This window comes from Triticum aestivum, chromosome 1B, assembly GCF_018294505.1.
Source record: "Triticum aestivum cultivar Chinese Spring chromosome 1B, IWGSC CS RefSeq v2.1, whole genome shotgun sequence".
In the NCBI taxonomy this organism is placed as follows: Eukaryota; Viridiplantae; Streptophyta; class Magnoliopsida; order Poales; family Poaceae; genus Triticum; species Triticum aestivum.
Genome location: NC_057795.1, coordinates 456,923,735 through 456,940,755, shown reverse-complemented (window position 1 = coordinate 456,940,755; position 17,021 = coordinate 456,923,735).

The following is a 17,021-nucleotide window of genomic DNA, read 5'->3' as shown; positions in this document are numbered from 1 at the left end:
ACACAAAGACTCCTTATTCATAAAGAACTCACATACTTTTTGCAAAAGTTTATTAGCTCTCAAAGCAAAGTTCTACTACGCATGCTCCTAGGGGGGTAGATTGGTAGGAAAAGACCATCGCTCGTCCCCGACCTCCACTCATGAGCAAGACAATAAAGAATAAATCATGCTTCGATTTCGTTGCATAACGAGAGACCATACGTGCATGCTTCGGGAATCACAAACCTTAACACAAATATTCTTACTAAACCACAAATACTAACTAGCATCACTCTAATATCAGCATATTTATATCTCAAAAAAATGCAAGGAATCAAACTTCTCATATATTCAATGATCTTCATGAAAGTTTTTGTTATATCCTTCTTGAATACCCATCATATTAGGACCAAATTTACAACCTAAGAAAATTGCCATACTATCTATAAGACTCTCAAAATTATATATGTGAAGCATGAGAGTTCATCAATTTCTTCAAAATATAACCACCACCGTGCTCTAAAAGATATAAGTGAAGCACTAGAGCAACTGCCTAGCTCAAAAGATATAAGTGAAGCACATAGAGTTGTAACATCCCAATTTTCGATTTGGATGTTATTCATAGATCATTCATATGCATCCATGGTTTATGCATTTTGTTGTCTTGTTTTAGTGGCATTTTGATCCAAGAGACCTTAAGCAACTCAAGGACCAATTTGAAAGAGTTGGAGGTTTCACAAAAAATCCAATTTTGATTTATCAAAATTTGGTAATTGGATCAAATTGTTTTTCAAAATTCTTTTCCAATTATTTTAAAATAAAGAGAGAAGATAAATTGACTACTTCAAAATCAGTAAAGAAATATTGGAAATTGAATTTTGAATTTTATGAGAGTTTATTTGATTTTATTCGCTAGTTTATTTATCAGTTAGCGGAGTAATTAGTACTATAATGTTTGTTTTTAGTTTAGTCATTTAGGCCTAGAAAAATGTTCACTAGGTCAATAATAAGGCCATATTACTACCTGAATTTTTTTGGTATTTTTAGGATTTTATTTATATTTATTTTGGCGTGTTTTGTCTCTGGAAAATTGTTTTTTTAAAACACTAGTTCGAGCCAACCGAACTGGGCCGAGCCCAGCCCAGCCGGCCCAGGCCACCGTCCCCGAGCCGGATTCCGGCTAGGAGTCCGCCGCCGCCATGACACCGCCGCTACCTCGCCCTTGCCTCCTCCTGCAAGCCGCCCGCGCCCCCCGACCTTTATATAGCCCAACCCCGGCCCCCTCTCCTCCCCGTCTCAAGCCGCCGCCACCGCAAGCCACCACCGCCGCCGCCCACGCCGCTCGTCACCGTAGCCGCCACCGCGCAGCCACCGCCTGCTGCCGCCGACCACCGCCGCCGTCGCCGAAGCCGCCGCCGTCACCCTCGCTCAAAGCAGCCGCGCTGCCAGAGTTCACCACCGCTGCTGTCGAAACCGCTCTAGACCGGTAAAAAATGATCCAATCCGATCCGGGTTTTTTCGGTTTTTAGATCGGTTTATTATTTAGTTTTGTTTATTTAGCGAAGATTCGTTCAGTTAGTTTCTGTAACGAACGGGTTCATTAGATTAGGTTCTATAGCGAACGTTCATTCGGTAGATTTTTTCTTTTTATTTTAGTTTTCGGCCAGGGGCCTATCCGTGAATATATTTCTTCACAGCTTAGCCCCTGATCTTTAAACCCTCGTAACTTGTTGCTCGTTTGTCCAAATTCGACGAAACCAATGCCAAAATCTTCAGAGCAATCCCATATATCCTGTAAACCACTTGAACATGTTTTTGACAATTTAAAATTGGAGTTTAGTTCAGATTTGAATTTGATCTTGTTTTGTTCATATCTTGAGTTTCGTAGCTCCATTTGAGTTGATTCTTTTTGCAAATCGTAGCTAATCACATGTACCTACTGTTAAGATCTAATCCACATAAATATAATGCTGTTAAAATTTGTTTTCTATTTAGATTAGTTATTTTCTTGTTTTTGAGTTTTCTGGATCTTTTCTTCGTTTTCTCTTTGCATCGTTTGCTTCAGTGCTTATGTATGCTATCATTCGTCTAAGCTAGATTTTCCGGAGTGTGAAGCTTGTTACTACGAATCTCTAGAGTTTTCCAATCGTCAGCAAGGCAAGTTACACTTTGATCATACTCTTCAATACCTAGTTTTTACTATGCATTAGTTTTACCCTCAAAGATTTGCATGAGTAGGATTGGGAACATGTGGATTTGGTTGTAGTACTTGAGGTAGGAACCTATTACCTTTGATCACCCCGGAAATATACGATATGCTCATATATTGCTTAGCCATGCTCATAGACGGGGATTGGATCATGATATTCATGGAAGTTGTGAGAATAATAATTTTGGACAACATTAAGGTGGCAACTTTAATACACATCTGGGTGGATTGGCTAGGGCACCTGGAGAAACCAGTACTTGCCCATGGGAATCCCGGAGTACCCATGTGATTTTCCCTTAGTTCGCCACCTAGCCTCGAAGGGATCATATGATATTTCATGCCTAGAAACTTCCGTGTGCAGCCACAACCCATTATGGGCTCTAGCATAGTTGAGTAAGTTGTGTGAGCTCTTGAAGAGGTGGACTAGCAAATGTAGGGGAAAGTAGGTGTACCGGTCTACCCAGAGTAGAGAGTTAATGCTTCAGAAAGACTACGTCTCGATCTTCCGATCATGGATGCAGTTGAGTCTTGTGGGGAAGAGTGCACAACCTCTGCAGAGTGTATAAACTAATCATGGTTAGCCGTGTGTGCCGCCGCCGATTCAATCATACACTTATCATACACGCAAATGTGTACGATCAATATCAGGGACTCACGGGAAGATATCATAACACAACTCTAAACACAAAATAAAAGAATACAAGCTTCATATTACAAGCCAAGGGCCTCGAGGGCTCGAATACATAGCTCGATACATAAGAGTCAGCGGAAGCAACAATATCTGAGTACAGACATAAGTTAAACAATGATGCCTTAAGAAGGCTAGCACAAACATCAATAATCGAAGAGGCAAGGCCTCCTGCCTGGGACCTCCTAACTACTCTTGGTCGTCGGTGGTCTCCACATAGTAATATCCGTCGGTGGTGGCATCTGGCTCCAGGGATCCACCATCTGGTTGCATCACCCGGAAAGAAGAAAGAAGGGGAAAAGGGGTAGCAAAGCAACTGTGAGTACTCATCCAAAGTACTCGCAAGCATCAGATCTATACTAAGTATGCATTGGTATCAAAATGGAAGGTTTGTATCTGTGGACTGAACTGCAGAATGCTAGAATAGAGGGGAAGGCCCAGCCTAACAAAGACTAGCATCTTCAAGCAGCTCCAAGCATCTTGCAGCATATAGAAGAGTAAAGAATATCATTTTAATATTAAACAAGCATGTTGTAACATCAACGCCCAGAGATCCTTTCCCAACTCCCTGCAGGAAAGCAATCTTGGAGCCACATATCCATCACATATCTCAAGTATCCATTTCTAGTTATATAAGATCAGGATATAAGTCTGAACGTCCATTGCCGTAGACACGGACACGGTATTCGAATATATATCTTCCCTGCAGGGGTGCACCATGTTACCCAACACGCTTGATTACTCTAGCCGAACACACTTTTCTAGGTCCCTGCCTTGGAAGATCAACACGTCGCAGCCCTACCTAGGCTCAACAGAGAGGTCCCCGCCGGTCTACATCCTAAGCACTTTGAGGTCTTGGGCCCATCGCCCGCAACACTCAGGGTTGTTGTGTGCAGGGTGGATACCAGCACCGCCTCGGATGGCCAGCACGATCCGACCGTGCCACAATGCTGAACTGGACGTCTGACAAAGCTTCGGCTGATACTGCGACGTCGAGGCCCATAACTATTCTCGCATGGTGGTTAGTGCGTAAAGGCCCAAAGGCCAACTCAGAACAAATACACAAACCTGTTAGTGCATTATTAAAAGAAGTGACGGCTGTCGGGACAAGTCCGGAGCTATCACCCCCTCCCGGGTGATACCGCTAAACAGCCAGCCGCCACTGTCACATCGCACGGGTGCTCTCCGGGCCCGCCCGGCTTTCACAACGGTCTCAAGTGAAGTCAAGGTAACTGTGTGTCCAGACATCAAGGGGAAAACCCGAGGAATCACCCCCGGAGGATTCCACCCGACGTAAGAGGAACCACCCTCGAAGTTCACACTTGAGGGGTTGCACAACAGAGTCGTATCGGGAATGGTGAAGGAGGAACCACCCTCGTTGACCACAACCGAATAGCTACACTATAGAGATCTTATCAGGAGTGATGTATGAGGTTCCACCCTCGGCACTCGATGGTAACTCTGCAGAGTCGACCAACAAAAGGGGTGTGATGTGATGTGAGGTGTCGAGCTTTGGTCGTCGATCACGTTGATCGAGTCATCGATGATGAAGCAGGGGCAACAAGGACAAGGTGGGGGTCATTGATGGATCACTAACCAACCTATACTAAGCAGTTTAGGATAAGCAAGTAAGGTACAACAACAGGTACAAAAGCAGGCTATGCATCAGAATAGGAGCAAACAATAACAGTACCAAAATCTAATGCAAGCATGAGAGAATAGAATGGGCGATATCAGGATGATCAAGGGGGAGGGGGCTTGCCTGGAAGCTCCGCTGAAAGGGAAGAAGGGTCGTCGGTGAAGTAGTCGATCACAGGGACATCAACATAGGTCTCGGTGTCTACCGAAGAGAAGAGGGGGAAGAAACAGTAAATGCACACAAACATATGCATAACAAGACAATAAGCGGGGCTAGAGGTGTTCTAACACAATGCTAGGAAATACTGGCGAAGGGGGAAAACATCCGGGAAAGTTTTCCCGGTTCCGGACGTTTGTCAAACAGATGAAATGGAGGGGAAAGTTCCGTTTGCTATGACAGGGACGTGTGGTGGGCAAACGGACCGCGTATTCAGATTTATCTCGTCATTCTAAGCAACTTTTTCATGTATAAAACATTTTCATCTGAACTACGGTTTATTTCCTATTAATTTCTAAAGTCTTGGCAATTTTCAGGATTTACGGAAATTTGGCTAAGTCTGAGAATTCGACAGTTTTAAACATCACTTAGCTATTTTCAAAACGCTACAACTATAGTTCTGTACATCCTGTCATTGTATGCCTTATATCAATTGTGAGCATTTTTCTGCGATCAACATGTTAGTAACACTTTCCTCCATATTATAGTTCATTTGCTTGATCATCAATGGCTCTAAAGTAGCTATGAATATAAAGTTATTTTTCAGTTTTTTAGCTAACAGAACTTAGCATTTTGTGAATTTCATAGGATTTAATCTGTGCATCTAACAAATATGATCCAATGGAAACATTTGAGCCTTGTCAAGTGTACTACCTTCCCATATTTGTTTTAGTCTTGTTAACAGTTGTTTAAACGCGGTTTAGGGGCTACCCAGGGGGTTACTCAATGTATAATCAGAAAAGCTAGCTAGTAACAGCTACAGTAACTAGCATCAGCAGTACAGCAAGCAGCGGCGTGGCTCGGGCGCTGCAATCGAGCGAGGCGCAATAGCGGCCACAAGCAGAGCAGCGTGGGGCACGTGAGGGCATGGGCGAAGCCACCCGCAGGCAGGCGCTCACGCCAGGAGCGTGCGTACCGCGTGGGGGCACGTGAGCTTATGCAGGCGGCGGCGCACGGGGCCAACGCAGCAGAGCGCGTGCGGATGGGGAGGCCGGGCGCGGGCAGATGCGGGCGGCAAGCGCGGGAGTGGCCGCGGGCACGTGTGCGGCTGAGTGAGCAGGGGCAGCAAGAGTGTGGCCGACAGGCCCGTGGCCAGGGCGACAGCAACCACCAGCTAGGCGCATAAGCAGGAGTAGCACAGCAGGGGCGGAGCCAGGGCGTGGTGGAGCACGGGCAGGGGCCAGACGGGGAAGCTACGCGGTGGTCGGCGCTTGGGCATGCGGGAAAGTAGCTACGACGCACAAGGGAAAGCAAGGAGGAGTCGGGGGTTGGCCGGAGGCTTACAGCGGGGCGGCAGAGTAGACTAGCAGGCTCGGAGGAGCACCGGAGACGATGAGGCGATCACAGCAATCTCAGACGCTCGAAGTAGAAGACGACGGCGTAGGCGAGGACAGCTCCACCGGCCGGCCGTGGGCGCGTAGAGGACGGAGACGACACCCGAGAGGCCGTAGAACAACCTGTTGAGCCCCGGGGAGGCCGTTGGCCACGGCCACGAAGACATGACGGCGGCGGCATCGCTCTATGGCGCGAGTCTGGAGGGGGCAAAGGGGATCTAGGCGAGGGTCTAGGCAGAGGAGTAGAGAGGGGAGTGGGGTGTGGGAGAAATATCTCGAGGGGAGGCCTCGGTGGAGGCCTTATCGCCTCCCGCATCGTCGGCGAGGTGTTGTGGTGCCACCGCGGGCGGGAGCGCCCTGTAGCGGCCGAGTCCAAGGAACAAGAAGGGAGGGGGAAGCAACCAGGGGGCTTAGTGGGCCGGCTGGGCCGACCGGGTAGGTCTGGTGGCCAAGCGGCCTAGGGTGAGGAGGGAGGTTTTTCCTTTTATTATTATTTTATACAGTTTTATTTAATTTTAGTGCACGAAAACACTTTACAAAAAAGTTGGTTCACCACCATAATTACTTATGAAATATTTTCCACAGTTTGTACATTTTATTTTTGACATAAGAAAACTTTTATTTTTGACTTTAATTTAAATTTGAAATTGGACCGGATTCAAACCAACGCGAGTTTAGCAACAGCAATCATGATGATGTGACATCATTAGCAGGGAATTACTGTAGCTTAATTATCCGGGCGTCACACCGTGTCCCCGGTTATGGACATTTTGAGTATCTAGAAGTCGATATTTATGTTGATCTCATCACTCTTTAAATTAATGTATTGGGTTTAATGATGATACTTGGTTAATGTTGGGATTTGAGTTGGATGAACCTTCTCAATCATTGGTATAAACTTTGTAGTAAATAAAATTTATTCCTTTGTTGTAGGGAAAAATTAGCTTTATGTAAAAATTAAACTTAGAGCCTCCACCAGCCAAATATGCATGTAGATATAGTTTCTTGCATTCATTTGCTCTTCAGTGTAACTCTACCAGCATATTCCATGTGCTGACCTACACGGCAGCGACGTCTCATGTTGCAGACTTTACCAACAAAGAATAAGGTGCGATAGGTCGTTGTCATGCACTCAGCTATGCGTTGGAGTTGATGGACTCATTTATCTTCGAAGCTTCCGCAGTTATTTCGCTTAGAGGGCCTTCAGTCATATTATTCATGTAATAGATACTCTTTGTGAGGCCCTCGATGTAATAAGTGTGTGATTGAACTCTGTTATAATTCCTCGAGTACTGTGTGTGTCAACATAACAATCCAGGGATGACACTTAAGCATAGAGACTTCGGTCCATTGGGATCGTGGTCGATACAAGATGGTATCAGAGCACACACTGACTGTAGGATGCTACCACTAGGAAAAAGCCACATGATACTCTTCTCTACTCATTTCTAATCCTCCTCTATTTCTACTCTATAGATGTCGGACCCCAGGAACAAGTTTACTCAGCCAGATGATGACACCCCTTTCGGACGACACTTGAAGGAAGTCACGAAGTACCTGAACATCGGACTACCAAGCTTCACTAGAACCTTCACTACAACCTTACCAGAAGAGGAGCGTTGGAGGATCAAAGTTCGTGTACCTAGGAGGACATTTGCACCAACAACCGAGCCCATCAAGTTTACCTTGGATGCACCCACTTGGAGCTTGGGAAAGAGCATGTCGGCCCACATCACCTTTGGACCCATTTGTGACGTGTACTACAGGGAGCTTGAAGACACCGTCTATCAGATATGTGGACACCGGGACGAACAACGGGAGATGATTCATACCAGGAAGGATGGATCTATTGCAGCATACATTCAGGAGATGGATCAACACATTCGCTAATATGAGAATCAGATGTGCGCTATCATGAAAAAGACCAAGAAGGTGATGAAGAGGAATATCGAGCTAGAAGAGGAACTCAAGTCAACATGCGACGAATATGAAGAAGAAATTGATGTGCTACTGGAGAAGCATGAAGATCTGAAGAGGAAGCTAGGAATACCTGTGGTGAAACCAAAGCAAGAACCTGAAGTGGATATCCGTTCGGAGGACTACATCATATTAGACGACACCGACATAGACAGTGATGCTGATGATGACAGTGATGATGATTATGAAGACGAAGCTGGAGCTGATATTATGGAGTCTTCCACCGATCAAAACTTCTAGACGGCCACCATGTTACTAGTAGTATTCTTCCAAGTAGTTAGAATCGATCGATTTGTAATAATAGTTTAGATCGTTTGTGTGAATCTTGTTCGATGTTGAGTGGTGTGAATTGAATGTATTTGCCTCATATGCATATGGGCAGTGAAATCTCTCATAGACCTTATTCTATTCTGTCTTCTCACCCTCTCTAACCCATCAGATGCTTCTGAGACGTGACCCCGGATTCACTTTCCTGCCGGAGCTCACCCAGTTGATCCAACAGTAGAATGCCTTGATGCAGATGATGATCCAGAACCAAGGCAACAACAACAACAATGATAACAACAACCCACCGCCACCACCCCCTATTGACAACCTAGCCCATTTTCTGAGGTTGAATCTGCCAGTGTTTTCTAGCAGCACCGAGCCAATTGTTGCAGATGATTGGCTCCGCAAGATTGGGAGGGAGCTGACCACTACTGGATGCACGGATGCAGAGAGAGTGCACTTTGCCGCACATCTTCTTGATGGACCCGCAACCTCTTGGTGGGAGAATTTCACCACCACTTACCCCATAGCTATAGTTACATGGGATCCATTTCAGCAGGCCTTCCGCACTGCACATGTTTTAGCTGGATCCATGAGTTTGAAGAAGCGTGAATTCCGCAACTTACGCCAAGGAAGTCGTATAATGGGGAAGTATGTGGATGAGTTCAGCAAGCTAGCACGCTATGCCCCAGATGATGTGGCCACAGATGCCGTGAAGCAGGAGAAGTTTCTTGAGGGACTCAATGATGAGCTGAGTATGCAGTTGATGGTGGCAACCTTCAACAACTACCAGGAGCTCGTAGACGGGGCCCTCATGATTGAAGGCAAGCAATAGCAGATAGATAACCGCAAGAGGAAGTATGGAGAGGGGAAGTATAATTTTGGAGCTCAGCAGAAGCCTCGCTATTCCTCGTACTCGGGAGGACACACTCATCATAACCATGGAGGGCATAACCATGGAGGACAATCCCACAACAGAGGAAGTTCACGCAACCACAGTGGCCCTAAGAATGGTAATGGGAATGGAGGAAGCAACAGTCAGAGCCGTTCCAACCCTGCGACACCCGCCAAGAATGATCTGACTCACATTACTTGTTTCAAGTGCGGGAAGACCAGACACTACGCCACTGAATGTTCTAAAGCAATAAATGGCAATAGGAGTTCTGGAAAGAAGCCCAACCCTTTCACCAGAGGTAAGGTGAACCACGTCAGTGTGGAGGAGATTGAGGAGCAGCCCGACGCAGTTGTCAGTAAGTTTTTGATTAATGCATTTACAACCCTTGTTCTTTTTGACACTGGTGCATCTCATTCATTCATATCAAGGGGATTTGTGGATAAGTTTAAGTTGCCAATAGTAGCCCTTAAGTCACCTATGTTAGTAAGTTCCACAGGAGCAGAGTATATGGCTAGTCGGGGATGTTATTAGTTGCCAATAACCATAGGTAGTCATGTTTTCCCCACTGACCTTATTGTCCTGGAATCACAAGGATTGGATGTGATCCTAGGCATGGATTGGTTATCCAAGTTTGAGGGAAACATCAATTGTGCCAGCAAGTCTATTTTTCTGACCAACCCATAGGGAAAAAGGATCAAGTATGTGTCTAGGCATGCGCCGAGAAGGACTCAGGTAAATTCCCTTTCGGGAATCGTTCAGGAGGAAGCACCAGTTGTGAAGGATTACCCCGACGTATTTCTGGAGGAGTTACCAGGCATGCCACTAGATTGAGACATTGAGTTTTTGATTGAGTTTTTGCCAGGCACCAGACCAATATCCAAGAGACCATACCCGGATGCCCGCAAATGATCTGGAGGAAATTAAGAAGAAGATTAAGGAGTTATTGGAGAAAGGTTATATCCGACCAAGCTCATCACCTTGGGGAGCCCCAATGCTTCTAGTTGAGAAGAAGGATGGATCATTAAGGATGGTTGTTGATTATCATGTGCTGAATGAGGTGATGATCAAGAACAAATACCCTCTGCCGATGATCAACGATTTGTTTGACCAGATGCAGGGAGCTAAGGTCTTATCCAAGATCGACTTTCGATCAGGTTATCACCAGCTGAAGATTCGAGAGCAGGATATACCTAAGACAACTTTTACCATGAGGTATGGGCTATATGAGTATATAGTTATGTCATTTGGTTTGACTAATGCCCTTGCCTATTTTATGAGTATGATGAACAAGGTGTTCATGGAGTTCTTGGACAAGTTCGTCGTGGTGTTCATTGATGATATATTGGTCTACTCGCAGACTGAAGAAGAGCATAAGGAACATTTGTGCTTGGTTCTCGAGAAGCTCAGGGAACATCAGTTGTATGCCAAGTTCATCAAATGTGAGTTTTGGTTGAAGGAAGTTGGATTTCTTGGACATGTTATATCAGGAGAAGGAATAGCAGTAGACCCTACCAAGGTTGCATCTGTCACTGAGTGGTTGGCACCCACCTCAGTTGGAGAGATCGGAAGTTTTCTTGGACTCGTGGGTTATTATCGGAGATTTATTGAGAATTTTTCCAAGATCGCGAAGCCCATGACAGAGTTATTGAAGAAAGACACCAGGTTTAAATGGACCAAGGATTGTGAGGCGAGTTTTCAGGAGTTGAAGAAACGTTTGGTTACAGCCCCAGTGCTGATACTCCCAAATATATGCAAGGATTTCCAAGTATATTGCGATGCTTCACGTCAAGGACTTGGAGGCGTTCTTATACAGGAAGGAAGAGTTGTTTCATATGCTTCACGGCAGCTTTGATCTCATGAGTTGAATTATGCTACGCATGATTTGGAGTTAGCAGTCGTAGTGCATGCGCTCAAGACCTGGAGACATTTTCTTATCGGTAACCGTTGTGATGTTTACACGGATCATAAGAGTTTGAAGTACATCTTCACGCAGAAGGAGTTGAACCTCAAGCAGAGGATATGGTTGGAGATCATAAAGGATTATGACATAAGATTGCATTATCATCCAGGAAAGGTCAATGTCGTAGCAGATGCGTTGAGCTGCAAGAGTTATGTTAACACACTCATAACCGGAGGATTACCCCAGGAGTTAGCCGATGATCTCCAAGAACTTTTCTTGGTAGTTCCGAGAGGTTATGTTGCAGCACTGGAAATTCAGTCCACTTTGCTGGAAAAGATCCGAGAAGCCCAGAAGACGGACAAGGAGATTGCAGAGATAAAGGAAAGGATGACCAAAGGAAAGGCTAAAGGTTTTCGTGAGGATGAGCACGAAACTTTATAGTTTGAGGATCGTATCTATGTGCCTAATTACCCTGAGATCAGTAAGTTAATTCTTCAAGAGGCTCATGATTCGCCTTATTCGATTCACCCAGGCAACACCAAGATGTATTTGGACTTGAAGGAGAGTTTCTGGTGGACATGAATGAAGAAGGATATTGCCGAGTATGTAGCAGTATGTGGCGTTTTTCAGAGAGTTAAGGCAGAGCATCAGAAACCAGCAGGGTTACTTCAGCCTTTGTCGACACCCGAATGGAACTGGGATAAACTTAGCATGGATTTCATCACCGGATTACCCACGACTCGTCTAGGCTATGATTCTATATGGTTGTAGTTGATCGCTTAACCAAGGTAGCCCATTTCATCCCTATGAATACAACTCATACGAGTGCTAAGTTGGCGAAGATATACATGACCAGGATTGTATGTCTGCATGGAGTTTCGAGGACCATCATATCAGATAGAGGAATGCAATTTACTTCAAGGTTTTGGAATCAGTTGCACGAGACTTTGGGTACCAGGCTGGAGTTCGGTACAACCTTTGACCTGCAGACGGATGGACAGACCGAGAGAGTCAATCAGATTCTGGAGGACATGTTGGGAGCTTGTGCGCTAGATTATGGATATAGTTGGGATGATAATTTACCCTATGCAGAGTTCTCCTATAACAACAGTTATCAAGCCAGTTTGAAGATGGCCCCTTTTGAAGCTCTGTACGGAAGAAGGTGCAGGACACCATTGTCGTGGGATGAAGTTGGAGATCGACAATTGTTCGGATCAAACTTAATCAGAGATTTTGAGGAGAAGGTTAAGTTGATTTGAGATAGACTCAAGATAGCTCAGTCCAGGAAGAAGAGCTATGCAAATACTAAACGCAAGGAGGTAGCCTATGAAGTCGGAGACAGAGCATATCTTCGTGTGTCCCAACTTCGAGGAGTAAAATGATTTGGAGTCAAAGGAAAGCTATCACCATGATTTGTGGGACCATACAGAGTTTTGGAACGTATGGGAGAAGTTGCCTACAAGTTGGAATTACCTGAAGGTTAATCAGGAGTTCAAGATGTGTTTCATGTTTCCCACTTAGAGAAATGCCATGCAGAGATGGCCGAGATTCCTCTGAGAGATATGGTCCCACTGGAAGCGATTCAGTCGGATAGTGATCTGACCTATGAAGAGTAACCCGTTAAGATTCTCGAGTTTTTGCAGCCGAGTTACTCGCAGCAAAGTCATCAAGTTTTGTAAAGTTCAATGGAGCCACCATACCAAGGAGGAAGCCACCTAGGAGCGAGAAGAAGACCTCCGCAAGGACCACCCATACCTTTTTGCAAACCAAACCGAATCTCGAGGGAGAGCTTCATCTTAAGGAGGGTAGGTTTGTAACATCCCAATTTTCAATTTGGATGTTATTCATAGATCATTCATATGCATCCATGATTTATGCATTTTGTTGTCTTGTTTTAGTGGCATTTTGATCCAAGAAACCTTAAGCAAGTCAAGGACCAATTTGAGCGAGTTGGAGGTTTCACAAAAAATCCAATTTTGATTTATCAAAATCTGGTAATTGGATCAAATTGTTTTTCAAAATTCTTTTCCAATTACTTTAAAATAAAAGAGAGAAGATAAATGACTTCTTCAAAATTAGTAAAGAAATATTGGAAATTGAATTTTGATTTTTTGGAGAGTTTATTTGATTTTACTCGCTAGTTCATTTATTAGTTAGTGGAGTAATTAGTACTATAATGTTTGTTTTTAGTATAGGCATTTAGGCCCAGAAAATGTTCACTAGGTCAATAATAGGGCCATATTACTATGTGAATTTTTCTGGTATTTTTAAGATTTTATTTATATTTATTTTGGCATGTTTTGTCTCTTGAAAAATTGTTTAAGAAAACACTAGTTCGGGCCGACCGAACTGGGCCGAGCCCAGCCCAGTCGGCCCAGGCCGCCGTCTCCGAGCTGGACTCCGGCTAGGACTTCGCTGCCGCCACGACACCCTCGCCGCCTCTCCATTGCCTTTATATAGCCCGACCCCGGCCCCCTCTCCTCCCCGTCTCAAGCCGCCGCAGCCGCCGCCGCCTGCTACCACCGACCACCACCGCCGTCATCAAAATCGCCGCCGTCACCCTCGCTTGAAGCAGCCGCCGCCGCCGTCGAAACCGCCGTAGACCGGTAAAAACCGATCTGATCCAATCTGGGTTTTTTCTCTGGTTTTTTAGATCGGTTTATTATTTAGTTTCGTTTATTTAGCGAACATTCGTTCATTTAGTTTCTGTAACAAACAAATTCATTAGATTAGGTTCTATAGCGATTGTTCGTTCGGTAGATTTTTTTATTTTTATTTTAGTTTTAGATTAGGAGTGACAATGACACCGAGTTCAAGAACTACACCTTGGATGAGTGTCTCAGTGATGAGGGGATCAAGAATCAATATGCTGCACCATACACCCCTCAACAAAATGGTGTCGCGGAGAGGAAGAATCGAACATTGATGGATGTGGCAAGGAGCATGATAGCAGATTTCAAGTCTCTTTACAACTTTTGGGCCGAAGCCATCAACACAACATGTCATGCATCCAATCGGCTCTATCTTTGCAAGGGTTTGAACAAGACTCCCTATGAAATACTCACCGGTAACAAGCCCAACCTCAAGTACTTCCGGGTGTTCGGGTGTAAGTGTTTCATTCTCAAGAAAGGTGTTCGTTTGTCTAAATTTGAGGCTAGAGCTCATGAGGGCATATTTGTTGGTTATGCTACAAACTCTCATGCTTACTGTGTCCTCAACAAGTCCAATGGACTCATTGAGGAGACGTGTAACGTGGAGTTTGACGAGAATAACGGCTCCCAAGTGGAGCAAAGTGGTACTTGTGATGTAGGTGATAAAATTCCTCCCCAAGCCATAAGAAGAATGGGTGTTGGTCATATCCTACCCATTGAGGAACCCCTTGTGGCCGAAGGAGAAGGACAATGCTCCACTCAAGTGGAGCCATCACTAACCCAAGACCCACACGCTTCCGAAGAACAAAGTGAAGGCCCTCAACCTCATGAACAAGATCAAGGGCAAGATCAACCTCAAGATAGTGGTGAACCACCAAGTGATGCCCAAGGTCAAGTTCTCTCTTCCGACCAAGTTCGAGATCAAGAGCAAGCTCAAGATCAAGAACAAGCTCATGGCGGCTCTCAAGATGATCAAGTTACCCCTCCTCCTTTCACATCTAAGGAGGAATTAGAGCGTCGTGCCGCTAAGATCGCTTCCAAGCTCACCACCAAAGGTCATCTCATGGAGAATGTTGTTGGAAGCCTAAGAAAGGGGGTAAGCACTCGTAGACAATTAGCAAACTATTGTGAACATCACGCGTTTGTTTCTTGTGTCGAACCCCAAAAGGTCTATGAGGCGCTCAAGGATCCGGATTGGCTCAATGCCATGCATGAAGAACTCAACAACTTAGAGCACAAGCAAGTGTGGAAATTAGTGCTAAAGCCATTCGGGAATCATAATGTCATTGGAACCAAGTGGATATTCAAGAACAAGCAAGATGCTCATGGAATCATTGTTCACAACAAGGCTCGTTTGGTGGCACAAGGCTACTCCCAAGTCGAGGGTATCGACTACGGTGAAACCTTTGCTCCCATTGCTCTCCTTGAATCTATTCGTTTGTTGACTGCTTATGCTTCTCATCATAATTTTAAGTTGCAACAAATGGATGTGAAGAGTGCTTTTCTTAATGGTCCCATTAATGAGTTGGTGTATGTCAAACAACCCCCGGGGTTCGAGGATCCCTATTTCCCCGATCATGTGTACCAACTCAACAAGGTGCTCTATGGCCTTAAACAAGCCCCATGTGCATGGTATGAGCATCTTACTGAGTTGCTACAAGATCGTGGGTTCGAAATTGGGAAAATCGACCCCACTCTTTTTTACTAAGAAGGTCAAAGGGTAGTTGTTTGTGTGCCAACTATATGTTGATGATATTATCTTTGGTTCTCCTAACAAAGCTTTCAATGAAGAATTTGCCGCTCTCATGACCTCAAAGTTCAAGATGTCTATGATGGGAGAGTTGAAGTTCTTTCTCGGGTTCGAAATCAAGCAAAGAAGAGAAGGAACCTTCATCAATCAAGCCAAATACACTCAAGACATGCTCAAGAGATTCAAGCTAAGTGATGTCAAGCCGGCCTCCACTCCAATGCCCATCAAATGCCAACTTGACATAGATCCCAATGGTCAAGCGGTGGATCAAAAGGTATTTCACTCCATGATTGGTTCCTTGCTTTACCTTTGTGCATCTAGACCGGATATCATGTTGAGTGTGGGAATTTGTGCTCGGTTTCAAGCCGCACCTAAGGAAAGCCACTTTGTGGCGGTCAAGCGAATCTTTCGATATTTGGCTCATACCCCAAACTTTGGCTTATGGTACCCAAGAGGAGCCAACTTCGATCTTTTGGGCTATTCAGACTCAGATTGGGCGGGAGACAAAGTGGATAGGAAGTCCACCTCCGAAGGGTGCCAATTTCTTGGTTGCTCTTTGGTGAGTTGGTCTTCTAAGAAGCAGAGTTGTGTGTCTCTCTCTTCCACCGAAGAGGAGTATGTGGCTACCGGTAGTTGTTGTACTCAGCTTCTATGGATGAGGCAAACTCTGAAGGATTACGGTGTCACTTGTGACGAAGTGCCTCTTTGGTGTGACAATGAGAGTGCCATCAAGATCTCTCTCAACCCGGTGCAACACTTCAAGATGAAGCATATTGATATTCGGTATCACTTCATCCAGGATCATATTAGGCGAGGGGAGATCAAGCTCAAGTATGTCAACACTCATGATAACCTTGCAGATATTTTCATGAAGCCCTTGGATGAAGCAAGATTTCGTGAGTTAAGGCATGAGCTAAATATCATTGATTCGAGCAATGTGGTTTGAATCCTTGCACACCCCACCATACTCATCATGCTATCTGTTTAGGTGTAGGCATGGACATAGGGGGAGTGTTGTTCTCTCAATGAACTTTTCCTCCCCCCATTATGCATAAATGGATCAACTCTTTCACATCAGCCATTTTTAATGGTACTTGTGCTTCAAAGACGACTCTTGTTCATGGGCCCAAGGATAATTCTTCGCGGTGCCATACCAAGTGACTCATACATAGGTGGCTCCGGCCGCCGCCCTCTCGTCCTGAGAGTTGTAGTCAGTGTTTTGGTCTTCGTTGTCTTTTGCTTTTTCTCTGTGCCATGTCTGTGTCTTCGTTGGTGCTTGCCTCTTGGTTGTTCGGCGTCTTGAAGGTTGATTTGCAATTGCCGTTGTTCTTGCAAAACTTACATTTTCTTGGGGGCACGGTACTACCGTGGGGAGCCACGGTACCACCGCAGGGGTTGGATGCTCTGTGCGTATACAGTTGCATCCAAGGGCCACGGTACTACCACTTACATCACGGCAGTAATTTTATACTACCGCTGGAAGAGCGGTACTACCGCCCAGCGAGCGGTACTTCCG